Source organism: Neoarius graeffei, chromosome 7, assembly GCF_027579695.1.
Source record: "Neoarius graeffei isolate fNeoGra1 chromosome 7, fNeoGra1.pri, whole genome shotgun sequence".
Classification (NCBI taxonomy): Eukaryota; Metazoa; Chordata; class Actinopteri; order Siluriformes; family Ariidae; genus Neoarius; species Neoarius graeffei.
In genome coordinates, this window is record NC_083575.1 from 55287525 (window position 1) to 55305081 (window position 17557).

Genomic DNA, 17557 nt, shown 5'->3' on the forward strand with positions numbered 1-17557 from the left:
TGAACCGTACAGGTTATAGGTCACATTAAAGGTGGGAAAAGTTTTGAAATTATTTATCATGGTCTCAGGTTTTTCTGATGTAAAAAACATATCATTTTACCGGGGTGTGTACACTTTTTATATCCATTGTTTGTGTGTGTGTGTGTATATATATGAATGATTCAATGAATGAATGATTCATTCATATATATATATATATATATATATATATATATACACACACGCAGTCGTGCATGAAAGTTTGTGACCTCTTTAAAATATGACCTAAAACAACATCAGATTTTCACACAAGTCCTAAAAGTAGATAAAGAGAACCCAGTTAAACAAATGAGACAAAAATATTATACTTGGTCATTTATTTATTGAGGAAAATGATCCAATATTACATATCTGTGAGTGGCAAAAGTATGTGAACATCTAGGATTAGCAGTTAATTTGAAGGTGAAATTAGAGTCAGGTGTTTTCAATCAATGGGATGACAATCAGGTGTGAGTGGGCACCCTGTTTTATTTAAAGAACAGGGATCTATCAAAGTCTGATCTTCACAACACGTATTTGTGGAAGTGTATCATGGCACGAACAAAGGAGATTTCTGAGGACCTCAGCAAAAGCTTTGATGCTCATCAGGCTGAAAAAGGTTACAAAACCATCTCTAAAGAGTTTGGACTCCACCAATCCACAGTCAGACAGATTGTGTACAAATGGAGGAAATTCAAGACCATTGTTACCCTCCCCACAAGTGGTCGACCAACAAAGATCACTCCAAGAGCAAAGCGTGTAATAGTCAGTGAGGTCACAAAGGAACCCAGGGTAATTTCTAAGCAACTGAAGGCCTCTCTCACATTGGCTAATGTTAATATTCATGAGTCCACCATCAGGAGAACACTGAACAACAATGGTGTGCATTGCAGGGTTGCAAGGAGAAAGCCACTGCTCTCCAAAAAGAACATTGCTGTTCGTCTGCAGTTTGCTAAAGATCACGTGGACAAGCCAGAAGGCTATTGGAAAAAGGTTTTGTGGACAAATGAGACCAAAATAGAACTTTTTGGTTTAAATGAGAATAAATAAGAACCTTATCCCATCTGTGAAACATGGTGGTGGTAGGTTTGGGCCTGTTTTGCTGCATCTGGACCAGGACGGCTTGCCATTATTGATGGAACAGTGAATTCTGAATTATACCAGCAAATTCTAAAGGACAATGTCAGGACATCCATCCATGAACTGAATCTCAAGAGAAGGTGGGTCATGCAGCAAGACGACGACCGTAAGCACACAAGTCTTTCTACCAAAGAATGGTTAAAGAAGAATAAAGTTAATGTTTTGGAATGGCCAAGTCAAAGTCCTGACCTTAATCCAATCAAAATGTTGTGGAATGACCTGAAGCGAGCAGTTCATGTGAGGAAACCCACCAACATCCCAGAGTTGAAGCTGTTCTGTACGGAGGAATGGGCTAAAATTCCTCCAAGTCGGTGTGCAGGACTGATCAACAGTTACCGGAAACGTTTAGCTGCAGTTATTGCTGCACAAGGGAGGCACACCAGATACTGAAAGCAAAGGTTCACATACTTTTGCCACTCACAGATATGTAATATTGGATCGTTTTCCTCAATAAATAAATTACCAAGTATTATATTTTTTGTCTCATTTGTTTAACTGGGTTCTCTTTATCTACTTTTAGGACTTGTGTGGAAATCTGATGATGTTTTAGGTCATATTTATGCAGAAATATAGAAAATTCTAAGTCATCCAAAAAAAGTGTTTCCTTAGGTTCTTGCATGTAAAATGACTTAAATCACTCATTATTTGTATATAAGTAGTGTTTATATGTAAAAATAATTTGTAAACATAAAACGTAAATGGAAATGTTTAAATGTTAATAAAATGTAGAACTGAAATGTTTTGTTCATATGCTGATTGACCTGTCCTTTCAGTGTGCTTTACTCAGAAAACATGGCAGCAGTTGGGTTTCCAGGTTGACACCATACTGTTCTGGATTAGGCACAACAGAGCCGGTGTAAAAGCGAGTCCAAGGGTGGCTGTGTTATTTGTTTGGCTATCAAAGCGCACGTTTAGAATTAGGATGTCATCAGTACAATCATTAAATCCTTAAATTAGTCTCCGTTATGAAATTATAGATGTACAGAAGTAGGAACACAGTGCATTAGTGGTAGCTAAGCTTGCTACCTGACTAGCTAGTGATATGGGTGCTGCCAACTAGATTTAAATCATTACTTATACTAAACATAGTTTACACAAATATACAATCTACTAGTTTGAATTATGTGGAGTGCATGTTGCCAATTAATATAGTATTAATGTGCTCTAAATACAATATAAATAACCCAGAGGATGTTTCTGCTAACAACAAGAAATCAGTATTTGTAAATGAACATGGTCACATGGTATAGAGAGCAGAAGAAGATAAAGATAAAACAGTGACTGCAGAAAAAGTTTCTTTCCAGTTATTGAGGTGAACAGACACAGGTGTATCTCTGTTGGGATCCTTTCCATGTTGTTAGACACTTATAAGAACATCATTATTAGCCTGTCATGGTGAAAACAAGTGGTTTACTTTGACATGGATGATTTCCCCATATAATTACATTATATTGCCATTTTGCAGTTGCTGGTTTAGTGTTCAAACTCAACACTGGACTGATTTCAATCGGTTTTGTCCCTAGTTAATATTTAGTCCCAAAGAGACGGGACACTGGGGGCCAGAATAAAAACTCCCAGAATTTTCCTTGAAGTTCGACTTTCATATTTGCATTTAACATTTACAGTTAATATTTAACATTTACATTTAAATTAAAAAATTTTCAACATTTCCATTTAACATTAAATGAACATTATTTTCAGTGAATAACTGAAGTAATTAAAAAAATAATGTGAGGAAAGGGAGACTTTTTTTTTACATGGGTTATATATCTAAATATATGAAAATAGTGCTAAATAATGAAATTAAATTGCACCCATGAGAAGGTATTTATTTATTTATTTATTTATTTATTACGAATTTATAAGTAGCATTTGGGTAAAATTCATTGTTTTTTTTTTTTTTTTTACCTTTGCCAACTGTGTTGGAGGAAATTGTGTTTTGGCCTCTGTTTATTTGTCTGTTCCCAATATAACTCAAAAAGTAGTAAATGGATTTTGATGAAATTTTGAGGAATGGTGGGCCATGGGCCAAGGAACAATAGATTAGATTTTGATGCAAATCCTAATATGTGGCTTGGCAGAAGTATGCACTCTACTGAGTGCCTTTCTAGTTTTTCACATTTTGTATTTGATAGGTGTATGTTGTATTTGTAAAGTATGTTGCATATATTTATGAATCGTGGGGCATTTATAAATCATATTCTCTTTGTTTGTGAATTGTGGGACATTTGTAAAATCTAACTCTCTTTTTGAAACCCACCCAGTGGTTTCAGGTTGGTTAACTGAATAAGGGACCAGTGTCTAGGTTTGTAAGTAGGCGTTGGAATAAGTGACAATCACAAACAAAGAGCTGGAGCCAAGGAATCAGCTTAAGTGAGCAAGATGTACTTAAAATCAGAATCAAGTTTATTGCCAAGTATGTTCTCACATACAGTGGTGCTTGAAAGTTTGTGAACTCTTTAGAATTTTCTATATTTCTGCATAAATATGACCTAAAACATCGTCAGATTTTCACACAAGTCCTAAAAGTAGATAAAGAGAACCCAGTTAAACAAACGAGACAAAAATATTATACTTCGTCATTTATTTATTGAGGAAAATAATCCAATATTACATATCTGTGAGTGGCAAAAGTATGTGAACCTCTAGGATTAGCAGTTAATTTGAAGGTGAAATTAGAGTCAGGTGTTTTCAATCAATGGGATGACCATCAGGTGTGAGTGGGCACCCTGTTTTATTTAAAGAACAGGGATCTATTACAGTCTGATCTTCACAACACATGTTTGTTTGTGGAAGTATATCATGGCACGAACAAAGGAGATTTCTGAGGGCCTCAGAAAAAGCGTTGTTGATGCTCATCAGGCTGGAAAAGGTTACAAAACCATCCCTAAAGAGTTCGGACTCCACCAATCCACAATCAGACAGATTGTGTACAAATAGAGTAAATTCGAGTGGTCAACCAACAAAGATCACTCCAAGAGCAAGGCGTGTAATAGTTGTCGAGGTCACAAAGTACCCCAGGGTAACTTCTAAGCAACTGAAGGCCTCGCTCACATTGGCTAATGTTAATTTTCATGAGTCCACCATCAGGAGAACACTGAACAACAATGGTGTGCATGGCAGGGTTGCAAGGAGAAAGTTGCTGCTCTCCAAAAAGAACATTGTTGCTCGTCTGCAGTTTGCTAAAGATCACGTGGACAAGCCAGAAGACTATTTGAAAAAGGTTTTGTGGATGGATGAGACCAAAATAGAAATTTTTGGTTTAAATGAGAAGCATTATGTTTGGAGAAAGGAAAACACTGCATTCTAGCATAAGAACCTTATCCCATCTGTGAAACATGGTGGTGGTAGTGTAATGGTTTGGGCTTGTTTTGCTGCATCTGGGCCAGCGCAGCTTGCCATCATTGATGGAACAATGAATTCTGAATTATACCAGCAAATTCTAAAGGACAATGTCAGGACATCCATCCATGAACTGAATCTCAAGAGAAGGTGGGTCATGCACCAAGACGATGACCGTAAGCACACAAGTCATTCTACCAAAGAATGGTTAAAGAAGAATAAAGTTAATGTTTTGGAATGGCCAAGTCAAAGTCCTGACCTTAATCCAATCGAAATGTTGTGGAAGGACCTGAAGCGAGCAGTTCATGTGAGGAAACCCACCAACATCCCAGAGTTGACGCTGTTCTGTATGGAGGAATGGGTTGTTTGCACATGGGACGACTCCAAGCCAGTGTGCAGGACTGATCAACAGTTTGCAGAACCGTTTAGTTGCAGTTATTGCTGCTGAAAGCGAAGGTTCACATACTTTTGCCACTCACAGATATGTAATATTGGATCATTTTCCTCAATAAATAAATGACCAAGTATAATATTTTTTGTCTCATTTGAATAACTGGGTTCTCTTTATCTACTTTTAGGACTTGTGTGAAAATCTGATGATGTTTTAGGTTATTTATGCAGAAAAATAGACAATTCTAAAGGGTTCACGAACTTTCAAGCACCACTGTATATGATGTTATTGCTGAACCATTGTTGTAAGAAGATTGACTTATTTTTTTCTAAGATATATCCATCCTTCCATTATCTGTAGCCGCTTATCCTGTTCTACAGGGTCGTAGGCAAGCTGAAGCTTATCCCGCTAGGGGATGGAAGCAATTTAACACCATCTACATGTTTGCAGTGCTCTGATTTTCTTTTATTGACCAGGAAAATAATAGATGTATATTGGGGAAAGGTCTTCGATGTAAACACTGCTCTGGGTGTTGCCAGGTTTCCAATGCGGAAACAACTTTTTACTGCTTTGCTGTGCCTCCCATATAGCAATGCAGATAGTGAGAGTGCTTTTTCATTGGTTAGGAAAATTCATACTGAGTACAGAAAAAATATGGCTGCAGACACATTAACTGCATATCTGCAAATTAAAATGAACTGTGATGAAGAGCTACAACTGCTACCCAAGCAGTGAGATTATAGCTAGTGCCAAATCTGCAACATCTTTGTACAATAAAGAACACTCCAAAAAGGAATAAGATTAAATTCTTGTTATAAATTAATGGGAAGATTTCCAATTTAACTTCATAATTTATTAATATTTTCACTTATCCTTGTTTACATAATATACATGATGTGGTTCAGTCATCTTTAGTTGGATCTAACACTGCTTGTGGTGCCAACACTTTTTTCTCAAATGGAACTTTTACAAACTGTTTGACATGATTGTATATAATTTATTACGTTTGACATGATTTTATCTAATTTATTACATGTAACTTACTATTTTAATTCACATATTAGTATGTAGCATGTAGTATGCTCTGGCCCCATCCCAATGTGGCGTGGTGATATAGCTTAAAGCAGGTTATGGTTGCTGAACTGCTGGCTGTCCAGGTGGTGCTCTGAAAACAGTTTGGTCTTTATAGATAATTGGGCTAATTTTGAGGGCACTGCTGGCCTGTTAGGGCGGGACGGTATCCATCCCACTCGGGAAGGTGCTGCTCTCATTTCCTGCAGCATAGGTCATAGTCTCAGAACAGGCCTAGTTAATTTCTGACAATCCAGAGCCAAGGCCAGGCAGCAGACAAACAGGCTAAACCGACTGTCTGCTAGCTGCACAGAGTCATCACTCAGGGTCCACTACATCGAGACTGTGTCTGTTCCCCGAGCTCGACAAAAAGGTAGAAATATTCAGGGAGTTTGTTCCAGTAACCTAATCAATATAAAATTAGATCATACTGACTGTACAGCCGCTGCCAGCACCTTTGATCTAAAGGTGGGGCTATTAAATATTAGATCTCTTACATCTAAAGCGCTAATGGTTAATGAACTTATTACTGATCAGGAGTTTAATGTACTGTGTTTAATTGAAACATGGATTAAGCCAAATGAATATATAGCATTAAATGAAGCTAGTCCTCCTGGATACAATTATATACACCAGCCTCGTCTAACTGGCAGAGGAGGAGGCGTTGCGGTTATTTATAATGATTATCTAGGTGTAACACAAAAACCTGGTTATAAACTTAATACATTTGAAGTTCTTCATACTCATATAATGTATGTAGCCTCGAAAAATAGGTCTACCCAGTTAATTCCGTTACTTATTATTTACAGGCCCCTGGGGCCATCTTCTGAGTTTCTTTCTGAATTTGCAGATTTTATCTCAGATCTGGTTATTTCCTTCGACAAAGCTTTAGTTGTCGGAGATTTTAATATTCACTTCGATAACCCAGAAGACCCTTTAAAAACAGCGTTTGTGTCCATTTTAGATTCAGTAGGGATTAATCAGAATGTTATAGGACCAACCCATAATGGTGGTCACAACCTCGATCTAATGCTAACCTTCGGGTTAAACGTAGAAAATATAGTCGTACTTCCACAGTCTGAAGTTATCTCAGATCATTATCTCATCTCATTTAAACTATGTCTGAGTAATAATATATGCACCTCACCATGTTACTGTATTAAATGTACATTCACATCAACTATTGCACAGAGCTTTATAAATGATCTCCCAGAGTTATCAGCTTTGATAGGGTCACTGTCAGCCCCTGCAGAACTTGATCAGGCAACTGAATGCTTAGAGTCAACATTCCGCCATACTTTAGATAATGCAGCTCCTCTTAAAAGGAAAATGGTCAGAGACAAAAAATTAGCACCCTGGTATAATGATGACACTCGCACATTAAAACAGACCACTCGAAAATTGGAATGTAAATGGCATCAAACAAAATTGATAGTGTTCAAATTGGCGTGGAAGGAGAGCTTCCTGAAGTATAGAAAAGCTCTTAGTATTGTGAGATCAACATATCTCTCCTCCCTAATAGAAGATAACAAAAATAATCCTAGATTCCTATTTAATACTGTAGCAAAATTAACCAGGAATAAGTCCACTATAGACACATGCACACCTGTAGTATGTAGTAGCAACGATTTCATGAATTTTTTTTAATGATAAAATTGAGACTATCTGACAAAAAATTCAAACTACTAATTTAAGGTCAGACAATGTAAGGGACCCTGTAGTTAACAATATAACTGTATCAGATCAGCAATTAGAATGTTTTACTTCCCTAAAGAAACTGAATTACTTTCATTAATCTCGGCATCAAAAACCTCAACTTGTGAGCTAGACCCCTTACCTACACGTCTATTCAAACAGATAATACCTGAAGTAATTGAACCGCTTCTAAAAATAATAAATCTTCTCTTACGATTGGCTATGTACCCAAATCATTTAAACTAGCAGTTATCAAACCCCTGATTAAAAAACCTGACCTTGATCCCCATCAGCTGTCCAATATCAAACCTCCCCTTTATCTCCGAGATCCTTGAAAAAGCTGTGGCACAGCAGTTATGCTCATATTTACGTACATAGGAATAACATCCATGAAATGTATCAGTCAGGATTTAGACCTCATCATAGCACAGAGACAGCTTTGGTTAAAGTAGTAAACGACCTACTGTTGGCGTCTGATCAGGGCTGTGTCTCGCTGCTTGTGTTGCTTCACCTTAGTGCAGCATTTGATACTATTGATCATTCCATTCTTCTGGATAGACTAGAAAATGTTGTGGGAGTTAAGGGAACAGCCCTCTCCTGGCTCAGGTCTTATTTAACTGATGCTATCAGTATGTTGATGTAAATGGTGATTTTTCTAGACATACTGAGGTAAAGTTTGGTGTTCCACAAGGTTCTGTCTTGGGTCCACTGCTTTTTTTCTTTATATATGTTACCTCTGGGTGATATTATTCGTAAACATTGTATTAGTTTCCACTGTTATGCTGATGACACACAGTTGTATGTTTCTGCAAAATCTGATGAGAGACTCCAGCTTAATAGAATTGAGGAATGTGTAAAGGACATTAGACACTGGATGCTTATTAACTTCCTTCTGCTTAACTCTGACAAGACTGAAGTACTTGTACTAGGACCACATGCAGCTAGAAGTAAGTTTTCTGATTACACAGTAACTCTGGATGGCCTTTCTGTTTCTTCACGTGCAGCAGTAAAAGACCTCGGGGTGATTACTGACCCCAGTCTTTCATTCGAAACTCACATTGATAACATTACCCAGATAGCTTTCTTTCATCTCAGAAATATTGCTAAGATAAGAAATTTAATGTCATTACGTGATGCGGAAAAACTAGTTCATGCTTTTGTTACCTCCAGGTTGGATTATTGTAATACCTTACTGTCTGGATGTTCCAATAAGTGCATAAACAAGCTCCAGTTAGTTCAAAATGCAGCAGCAAGAGTCCTTACTAGAACTAGAAAATATGACCACATCACGCCTGTCTTATCCACACTGCATTGGCTCCCAATCAAATTTCGTATTGATTATCAAGTACTACTATTGACCTTTAAAGCACTGAATGATCTCGCACCACAGTACCTGAGTGAACTTCTGCTCCTTTATGACCTGCCACGCCTACTTAGATCAAAAGGTGCAGGCTATCTGCTGGTACCTCATATAGTGAAGGCAACATCAGGGGGCAGAGCCTTTTCTTACAAAGCCCCACAGTTATGGAACAGCCTTCCAAGTTCGGGAATCAGACACAGTCTCAGTGTTTAAGTCTAGGCTGAAAACATATCTGTTTAGTCAAGCCTTTTGTTAATGGTGTTTATGAGGTAAAGGTGTAGATCTGGAGGGTCCTCAGACATAGTGTTTTGGTAAACTGGGATGTATGGATGCTGTCAGTCCCCCACTCGCTTGCTCACTCGAGTTTGTTGACGGTGCAGTGGCTGGCTGCTTTATGTCCCGGGGCTCCCTCATGCCTGTATTACCTTCTGGCTCTCCCCTTTTAGTTATGCTGTCGTAGTTAGTTGCCGGAGTCCCTGCTTGTACTCAGTGCAATATGTATACTGTTCCTACTTATTCAGGTGACATTGGGCATACCTAACAACCTGTGTTTTCTCCCCCCCCCCAATCTGTCCCTCTGAGTTACATGTTGGTCCTGGGATTGAGATGCTGACCTCTTCTGCTCCTCGGACCTGCCTGATCCATCCTGGTGCCCTGTGTCTGGTTGGAGTCTCATCGCATCGCTCCTGTGGAGGGTGGCCCCATGAGGACAGTTGAAAGTCACACTTGGAGGACGCTCTGGACTCTTACAATAATGCTTTTATGGCTGAGGACTACAGTTGACTTGCTAACTTTCGTACTGCAGGTGTCATGAACAGTTTTGCACTCAAGTTTCCATCAATGAAGAGTTTATATCAACGAAACTGACTTCATGTTAAAACTGTTAATGTTATAGTCATGCTGTCTGTTGTTGCCCAAATGAGGATGGGTTCCCTTTTGAGTCTGGTTCCTCTCGAGGTTTCTTCCTCATGTCATCTGAGGGAGTTTTTCCTTGCCACCGTCGCCACAGGCTTGCTCATTGGGGATAGATTAGGGATAAAATTAGCTCATGTTTTAAGTCGTTCAAATTCTGTAAAGCTGCTTTGTGACAATGTTTATTGTTAAAAGCGCTATACAAATAAACTTGGCTTGACTTGACTGGACATACAGTACTGCTGTTATATTTCAAGTAATTTTCTTTGGTGGAATGTAATATTGTAGGTGATGTCAACACTTGTCAAATAGAACTTTGTGTAATTTTTATGAACTATTTAATATTAATACATTTAATTTGCAAAATGTACATCAATAATTCTGGCATTACTGATACAATGTATATTAAATAATTAAGTTTATAGTTCAGTCATTCTCTAACTGTTTACTTGACTGTACATACAGTCCTTTTTAATTCAGTTGTTTTGTCTGGGATCTAAAATGTCTTTTTATTCAGTACTGTGAAGGAAATTTAGTGAATGAACATTCATATTCTCTGTGTTTCTGTGTGTTGAGCTCAAGTGGCCTAGTGTACTGAGAAAAATTGTTTTCCCACATGCTGTAATCGCCTTTCTGTGTCCTTGGCTCAATGGCTGGTGATAAGCAGGCTGCCTGGTTTCTCTTTCACGTTATGTTATGCCTAACCACGCATCCACTGCGCATCTCAGAGCACACCAGGTGCATGCCCTAACAAAGAACCAATGTTTAGCCTCATGAGCAAAGCCTCGAGCCAATCACGTGCAGACGCGAGCAGTAAGCGAATGCCTTTAGAGTATAATAGATAACAGCCACTAATGCCGCTTTTCCACTACCAACGCGGCTGAGTTGGGCTGAGCCGTGCCGTGCTGAGTTGGGCTGAGTCGAGCTGAGTGGGGCTGTTGGAGTTGCATTTCGACTACAACCGCGCTGAACCGTGCTGGCTGGAAGTGGGTGGACACATTGGGTGGAGTTAGCGAAAGTGGGTGGATGTCACGTGATGTCGTTAGGCGGCGCAAACAGTGACATCAGTGACCTTTTAAGCGGTAGTTTCACGACCCGGATAGTAAACAATAAACATGGAGGACATGGAGTCGTTAGTGTTGCTGGTCTTGGTGCTGTGGCTTGTTGTCACCGACAATGCCAACAGATACTGGCAAGAGCGTATAGATGAGGCGAGGCGCGTAAGGCTTCAGAAATTCTCGTAATTCGTAATTATTCTTCTTCCGGGTTTACGGTGTTTACAGATCCCAGCGTGCTCGCGGGGCGTGTGTGGGCATGTGAGGACACTCCTCCTCACCAATCAGTGCACAGGGGAGTGTCTCCTCATGCCCCCAGCCCCACTCGGCTCGGTTTGGCTCGCTTCAGCCCCACTCCAAAACCGTGCGAGTTTTGGGTGCTAAGCAGGGCTGAAGCGAGCTGAGTCGTGCTGCTCTGAGGTAGTCGAAACGCGAGCCGTGTCGGGTTGAAGTGAGCTGAAGCGAGCTGAAGTGAGCTGAAAAAGGGTAGTGGAAAAGGGCCATAAGACACAACTCGGAGTGTGCACTCTTGGCATCACCTGAGGTGGTGTCGTCTTCTTCGTTTCCTGTTTTATATCTCTGTTTTATAAGATCTACGATAATAAATAACTGAAAAAACAACTGTTAAGCATTCTGAAGTGTTTATTTATTACAGTACATGCTTATTTGATCCCTTTAACTTGATGCAGTGTGATAAATATGCCTATTACAATAGGAGTGTATCTCATTTCATCTCATTATCTCTAGCCACTTTATCCTTCTACAGGGTCGCAGGCAAGCTGGAGCCTATCCCAGCTGACTATGGGCGAAAGGCGGGGTACACCCTGGACAAGTCGCCAGGTCATCACAGGGCTGACACATAGACACAGACAACCATTCACACCTACGGTATATTACCCCTTTTCCACCAAATCAGTTCAAGGGCTGGTTCGGGGCCAGTGCTGGTGCTGGTTCACAACTCATTCAACTTGCGAGCCAGCTGAGAACCAGTTTGCTTTTCCATAGTTCGGGGTGCTAAGGGGAGCCACGTCATTACGTCGCTGTATACGTCAGTTACGTCGCTGCATTTGCATAAACCTTGGCGCAAACATCGAAGCAACAACAACACGGAGAAGAAGAAGCAGCAGCAACAACAACAATAATGGATGACTTCACGTTTGTACAGCTGCTGCTTCTCGTCGCTTAAGAATGGCAACCTTTCGCGGTCTTGCTATTGTTCTTGGTCTTAACAACTCCGCCCCCCCGCTGATGTAAGCGGTCCTTTCCTCTGGCCCAGCAAAGAGTTGGTGCTAGCCTGGAACCATTTTTTCTGGCCCCAGAGCCAGTTCTTTGTCAGTAGAAACAGAAAACCCAGTTCCAAACTAAGCACTGGCCCCGAACCAGACCTGGAACTGCTTTGGTGGAAGAGGGGCATTTGACACATACAACCATTCACACTCACACCTACAGTGGTGCTTGAAAGTTTGTGAACCCTTTAGAATTTTCTATATTTCTGCATAAATATGGCCTAAAACATCATCAGATTTTCACACAAGTCCTAAAAGTAGATAAAGAGAACCCTGTTAAACAAATGAGACAAAAATATTATACTTGGACATTTATTTAATAAGGAAAATGATCCAATATTACATATCTGTGAGTGGCAAAAGTATGTGAACCTTTAGGATTAGCAGTTAATTTGAAGGTGAAATTAGAGTCAGGTGGTTTCAATCAATGGGATGACAATCAGGTGTGAGTGGGCACCCTGTTTTATTTAAAGAACAGGGATCTATCAAAGTCTGATCTTCACAACACGTTTGTGGAAGTGTATCATGGCACGAACAAAGGAGATTGCTGAGGACCTCAGAAAAAGCGTTGTTGATGCTCATCAGGCTGGACAAGGTTACAAAACCATCTCTAAAGAGTTTGGACTCCATCAATCCACAGTCAGACAGATTGTGTACAAATGGAGGAAATTCAAGACCATTGTTACCCTCCTCAGGAGTGGTCGACCAACAAAGATCCCTCCAAGAGCAAGGCGTGTAATAGTTGGCAAGGTCACAAAGGGCCCCAGGGTAACTTCTAAGCAACTGAAGGCCTCTCTCACATTGGCTAATGTTAATGTTCATGAGTCCACCATCAGGAGAACACTGAACAACAATGGTGTGCATAGCAGGGTAGCAAGGAGAAAGCCACTGCTCTCCAAAAAGAACATTGCTGCTCATCTGCAGTTTGCTAAAGATCACGTGGACAAGCCAGAAGGCTATTGGAAAAATGTTTTGTGGATGGATGAGACCAAAATAGAACTTTTTGGTTTAAATGAGAAGCGTTATGTTTGAAGAAAGGAAAACACTGGATTCCAGCATAAGAACCTTATCCCATCTGTGAAACATGGTGGTGGTAGTATCATGGTTTGGGCCTGTTTTGCTGCATCTGGGCCAGGACAGCTTGCCATCATTGATGGAACAATGAATTCTGAATTATACCAGCGAATTCTAAAGGAAAATGTCAGGACATCTGTCCATGAACTGAATCTCAAGAAAAGGTGGGTCATGCAGCAAGACAACGACCCTAAGCACACAAGTTGTTCTACCAAAGAATGGTTAAAGAAGAATAAAGTTAATGTTTTGGAATGGCCAAGTCAAAGTCCTGACCTTAATCCAATCGAAATGTTGTGGAAGGACCTGAAGCAAGCAGTTCATGTGAGGAAACCCACCAAAATCCCAGAGTTGAAGCTGTTCTGTACGGAGGAATGGGCTAAAATTCCTCCAAGCCGGTGTGCAGGCTTGGCTGATCAACAGTTACCGGAAATGTTTAGTCGCAGTTATTGCTGCACAAGGGGGTCACACCAGATACTGAAAGCAGAGGTTCACATACTTTTGCCACTCACAGATATGTAATATTGGATCATTTTCCTCAATAAATAAATGACCAAGTATAATATCTTTGTCTCATTTGTTTAACTGGGTTCTCTTTGTCTACTTTTAGGACTTGTGTGGAAATCTGATGATGTTTCAGGCCATATTTATGCAGAAATATAGAAAATTCTAAAAGGTTCACAAACTTTCAAGCACCACTGTACGGTCAATTTAGAGTCACCAGTTAACCTAACCTGCATGTCTTTGGACTCTAGGGGAAACCGGAGCACCCAGAGGAAACCCACGCGGACACGGGGAGAACATGCAAACTCCGCACAGAAAGGCCCTCGCCGGCCACGGGGCTCGAACCCGGACCTTCTTGCTGTGAGGCGGCAGCACTAACCACTACGCCACCGTGCTGCCCCAGGAGTGTATAATGTGGAATAAAACAATCGGTGCTTTGGATTATATATTGGAATGTCTTTCTCGTGTATGTAAGGGAAAAGTACAGATTTTGTAAGGGCATGGGTAACTAAAGGTTGACATGTATGGTAGTTGGGCGTTTGAGGTAATAACGGATCCATTTAATTTTGAAGGTATAATTCAGTGTGGTGAAGTCTAAGAAACGTCGGCCACCTTTATTATCTTCTCATTCTCATCTCATTATCTCTAGCCGCTTTATCCTTCTACAGAGTCGCAGGCAAGCTGGAGCCTATCCCAGCTGACTACGGGCGAAAGGCGGGGTACACCCTGGACAAGTCGCCAGGTCATCACAGGGCTGACACACAGACACAGACAACCATTCACACTCACATTCACACCTACGCTCAATTTAGAGCCACCAGTTAACCTAACCTGCATGTCTTTGGACTGTGGGGGAAACCAGAGCACCCGGAGGAAACCCACGCAGACACGGGGAGAACATGCAAACTCCACACAGAAAGGCCCCCGTCGGCCACGGGGCTCGAACCCGGACCTTCTTGCTGTGAGACGACAGCACTAACCACTACACCACCGTGCCGCCCCCTTTATTGTCTTCATTCATCAAAACTGATTTTTTTTTTTCGCTCTGACACGCTACGTCATGACGTCACATTCCTAAGCCCCTTCTTCTTCTTTGGAGTTTTATGGCAGCCGGCATCCAAATAGTTGCATTGTTGCCATCTACAGGATTGATGCCTAATTAAGGCCCAATTACACTATATCCTACTATATAGACCAGTATCCAATAAAAACTTTAATAAAAATTGTCTTCCCTTTTCACTTGATCCTATTTCTAAAATGCTTTTCAACGTCACCTCTTCCAAACCAAGTCCACGCAACTGTGTGAGCAGTTCCTGTCTTTGACTGTCATAATTTTTGCAAAAGAGTATATGTTGAACAGTCTCAGGTTCCTGACAATAACACAGACCATTCTGATGTTTTCCCAATAAAAACAAAGTGCTATTTAAAAATGTATGCCCAATTCTCAACCTTGCAAAAATAACTTCCTCCTTACGATTACACCCTCTTTTATAACCAACTGAGTCAGTTACTCTACTAGAAATTGAGAATAGATGCCTTCCCTTTGTTTCTTGTTGCCAACTCTGTTGCCATTTTAAAATTGCTTCTTGCCACACAATACTTTTGCCCTCTGATTTTGATAACTTTATGTTTACATCTATGGACTCTCTTTGACAAGCTTTCTTGGCTAATTTATCCACTTTTTCATTAGATGTGACACCTACATGAGCTGGGACCCATATAAACGACACCTCTATCCCTCTTCTTTTCACCTCACTAATTATCAGTAAAATCTCATAAATGAGATCCTGTCTGCTTTTTGACGAACCTTTTCCAATGCACCTAATAGCTGACACAGAGTCACTACATATCAGTACTTTTTGACTCTGTATCTGTTCAACCCACTGTATTGCCATTAGGATTGCATAGATCTCCACAGTAAATACACTTAAAAAAATCTGAGGTTCTTTTAAAAGCTTGAAAATTAAAACTCTGAACAAAAAAGGCTGACCCTGTAGCTCCTGTTTCTTGATCTTTTGACCCATCAGTAAAAATTAATATATGGTTCTTATATCTTTCTCTTACATGACACTGAAATTCAAATGCCAAGTCTATCTCAGGGTTTTCCATCTTAATTTCAAGCAACTTCAAGTCAATCTCTGGAACCTCCAATTGCCATACAGGAATTAAAGGCCACATTACTACTGAACAAAAGCTCTTATTAAGAATGTTCAATTCCTGTGCTACGATTTTTCCAGACCACCCAAAACTTGAGAGTCTTGCCACCTCCCTCTCCCATGATGGTTCAATTACATATTTTACAGGGTGATCACATCTCTGACCCATCAAATTGACCCAATAATTAGCTTGAAGCTGCCTTCTTCTTAAACCAAGTGGCATTTCACCTGTTTCCACTTGTAGCAAACACACTGGAGAAGATCGTACAGCTCCCGTGCATATTCTCAACGCCTTAGCTTGAACTACATCTAATCCAGCTAAACCGGATTTGGCTGCAGACCCATACACTAAACACCCATAGTCAATTCTTGACCTAATTAAATAAACATAAATCTGCTTCAAGGATGCTACATCTGCTCCCCATTCTGTTCCAGCAAGACATCTCATTAAGTTCATGACTCTTTTACTTTTGTCTATTATTTTTTGAAATATGATCTCTCCAGGTAAGTCTTACATCAAAAATAACACCAAGAAATTTGAAACTCTTAACCCTTTCCAGTGGTCTACCATACAGCTGTAGTTGCATATTTTCAGGTACCTTCTTTCTAGTAAAAAACATTACTTTAGTCTTTTCAATAGAGAATCTAAAACCCCATCTCTTACCCCAGTCTTCTACTAAGATTAAAGCTTCCTGAACCTTCTTCAGGGTGTACTTCACATTTTTCCCCCTTTTCCACAAGCTACTATCATCAGCAAATAGAGATCTCCCTATCCCTGGCTGAACATTAGAAAAAATATCATTAATCATTATATTAAATAACAATGGACTAATAACACTTCCTTGTGGAGTTCCATTTTCAACCAAACATCTTCTTGACATATCTTTCCCTATTTTCACCTGGATGCTTCTATTAGTTAAAAAGTCCATTACCCAATTAGAAGTTCTTCATACTCATATAATGTATGTAGCCTCGAAAAATAGGTCTACCCAGTTAATTCCATTGCTTATTATTTACAGGCCCCCGGGGCCATATTCTGAGTTTCTTTCTGAATTTGCAGATTTTATCTCAGATTTGGTTATTTCCTTAGACAAAGCTTTAGTTGTCGGAGATTTTAATATTCACTTTGATAACCCAGAAGACCCTTTAAAAACAGCGTTTGTGTCCATCTTAGATTCAGTCGGGATTAAGCAGAATGTCATAGGACCGACCCATAATGGTGGTCACACCCTTGATCTAATACTAACATTCAGATTAAACGTAGACAATATAGTCGTACTTCCACAGTCTGAAGTTATCTCAGATCATTGTCTCATCTCATTCAAAATATGTCTGAGTAATAATATATGCACCTCACCACGCTACTGTATTAAACGTACTTTCACGTCAACTACTGCACAGAGCTTTATAAATGATCTCCCAGAGCTGTCAACTTTGATTGGGTCACTGTCAGCCCCTGCAGAACTCGATCAGGCAACTGAATGCTTAGAGTCAACATTCCGCCATACTTTAGATAATGTAGCTCCTCTAAAAAGGAAAATGGTCAGAGACAAAAA